Source organism: Penaeus vannamei, chromosome 26 (genome assembly GCF_042767895.1).
Source record: "Penaeus vannamei isolate JL-2024 chromosome 26, ASM4276789v1, whole genome shotgun sequence".
Taxonomy (NCBI): Eukaryota; Metazoa; Arthropoda; class Malacostraca; order Decapoda; family Penaeidae; genus Penaeus; species Penaeus vannamei.
The window spans coordinates 1500987-1503486 of NC_091574.1; the positions used below are offsets into that span (position 1 = coordinate 1500987).

The 2500-nt window shown below is 51.6% G+C and overlaps 1 protein-coding gene across 1 annotated transcript in view; it reads right to left on the minus strand.

The window, feature by feature from the left end:
- LOC113822863 (uncharacterized) overlaps window positions 1-2500 on the minus strand; it is a gene marked incomplete at its 5' end in the record, with an annotated part of 43824 nt that overhangs the window by 8166 nt on the left and 33158 nt on the right.

Below are 2500 nucleotides of genomic sequence, written 5' to 3' on the forward strand. Positions count from 1 at the left end.
AGAAGTAGGAGAGATATAGGAAGGGAGAGAAAAGGGGGGGAGAAATAGGAGAAATATAGGAAGGGAGAGAGAAAAGTGGGAGAAGTAGGAGAGATATAGGAAGGGAGAGAAAAGTGGGAGAAGTAGGAGAGATATAGGAAGGGAGAGAAAAGTGGGAAGGGGAATAAGGAGAAGTAAGGAGGGAAAGCAAGCGAAAATAGACTAAGAGGGAGGAGAAGGAGAGGGATAAGAAGGGATAGAGAAAAGCGGGAGAAGTAGGAGAGATATAGGAAGGGAGAGAAAAGTGTGGGAGAAGTAGGAGAGATATAGAAAGGGAGAGAAAAGTGGGGAGAAGTAGGAGAGATATAGGAAGGGAGAGAAAAGGGCGAGAAGTAGGAGAGATATAGGAAGGGAGAGAAAAGGGGGAGAAGTAGGAGAGATATAGGAAGGGAGAGAAAAGGGGGGGAGAAGTAGGAGAGATATAGGGAGGGAGAGAAAAGGGGGAGAAGTAGGAGAGATATAGGAAGGGAGAGAGAAAAGTGGGAGAAGTAGGAGAGATATAGGGAAGGGAGAGAAAAGGGGGAAGAAGTAGGAGAGATATAGGAAGGGAGAGAGAAAAGGGGGAGAAGTAGGAGAGATATAGGAAGGGAGAGAAAAGTGGGAGAAGTAGGAGAGATATAGGAAGGGAGAGAGAAAAGGGGGAGAAGTAGGAGAGATATAGGAAGGGAGAGAAAAGTGGGAGAAGTAGGAGAGATATAGGAAGGGAGAGAGAAAGGGGGAGAAGTAGGAGAGATATAGGAAGGGAGAGAAAAGGGAGAAGTAGGAGAGATATAGGAAGGGAGAGAAAAGTGGGAGAAGTAGGAGAGATATAGGAAGGGAGAGAGAAAGGGGAGAAGTAGGAGAGATATAGGAAGGGAGAGAAAAGGGGGAAGAAGTAGTAGAGATATAGGAAGGGAGAGAGAAAAGGGGGAGAAGTAGGAGAGATATAGGAAGGGAGAGAAAAGTGGGAGAAGTAGGAGAGATATAGGAAGGGAGAGAAAAGTGGGAGAAGTAGGAGAGATATAGGAAGGGAGAGAAAAGGGGAAGAAGTAGGAGAGATATAGGAAGGGAGAGAAAAGGGGGAAGTAGGAGAGATATAGGAAAGGAGAGAAAAGGGGGAAGTAGGAGAGATATAGGAAGGAGAGAAAAGGGGAGAAGTAGGAGAGATATAGGAAGGGAGAGAGAAAAATGGGGGAGAAAAGTGGGGGGAGGGGAAGGGAGGAAGAGACAAAAGACTCATTGGAACAAAAGCACCAAGGAATTTCAGCAGATCAAAAGAACATAAGGAGGGGAGGGAGGGAGGGAGAGAGGGAGGAGGAGGGGGAGGAGGGAAGGGGAGGGAGGGGGAGGGAGGGGTGTGTTATAAGGCTGACGTGCGTGCGTCTGTAAGTATATAAGAAGGAAGGAGGGAGATAAAGGAGGAAACTAAAAATAAGTTAAAAAAAGGGAAATAAAAGGAGGGGAGGGAGAAGGGGGAGGGAGAGGGATGGGTGGAGGGGGATATGGCAAGGGGGAGGTGGGAGGGAAGAGGTGGAGGGAAAAGGGTGGGAGGAAGGGGGAAGGTGGGAGGGGAGGGAGTGAGGGAAAGGGAAGGGGAGGAAGGGGGAAAAATAGGAGGGAGAGGGAGTGAGGGAGTGGGGAGGAAGGGGAAAGGTAGGAGGAGAGAGAGTGGGGAAAGAGGGAGGAGGAAGGGGAGAAGGTAGGAGCAGAAGGAGTGGGGGAGGGAGAACATGTGGGGAAGGGGGTGGGGGAGGGAAGAGGTAAGAAGGGGAAGGAGGAGGAAGGGGAAAGGTAGGAGGAGAGAGAGTGGGGGAAGGAGGAGGCGGGATGGGAGAGGAGAGAGAGTGGGGGAAGGAGGAGGCGGGATGGGGGAGGATGAAGACCCATATCGGAGGAGGGGGAGGGAGGGGGAGATAAGGAAGGAAGGAGAGCGTGGGGGAGAGAAGGGATACACAGGAAAGAGGGGGGGCGATGTGTGGGGGGAGGGTGGGGGTGGGGGTGAGATGGAAAGACAGGGGGACAGGGACATGATGGAGGAGGAAGGATAGGGGGAAGGGGGAGGAGGGGGAGGAAGGATGGGGAGGAAGGATGGGGGGAAGGGGGAGGGGAGGAAGGATTGGGGGAAGGGGGGAAGGGGGAAAGGGGGGAGGGGGTGATGATTACGTTGTAGGAGAAACAAAGAAGGTAAGAGTGCGTGCGGGATAGGGTTAATTTTGTGTCTGTTGTGACTGCGTGAGAAAATGGAATCATGGTCCCTCCACACACGCACATACACAGACATACGCACACGCTAACATGATCACACACACACACATACGCACACGCCCACATGCTCACACACACACACACACGCTCACATGCTCACGCACACACACACACATTCGCACACGCTAACATGATCACACACACACGCTCACATGCTCACACACACAGACATATGCACACTCTCTCTCACACACACACACACACACACACACACACA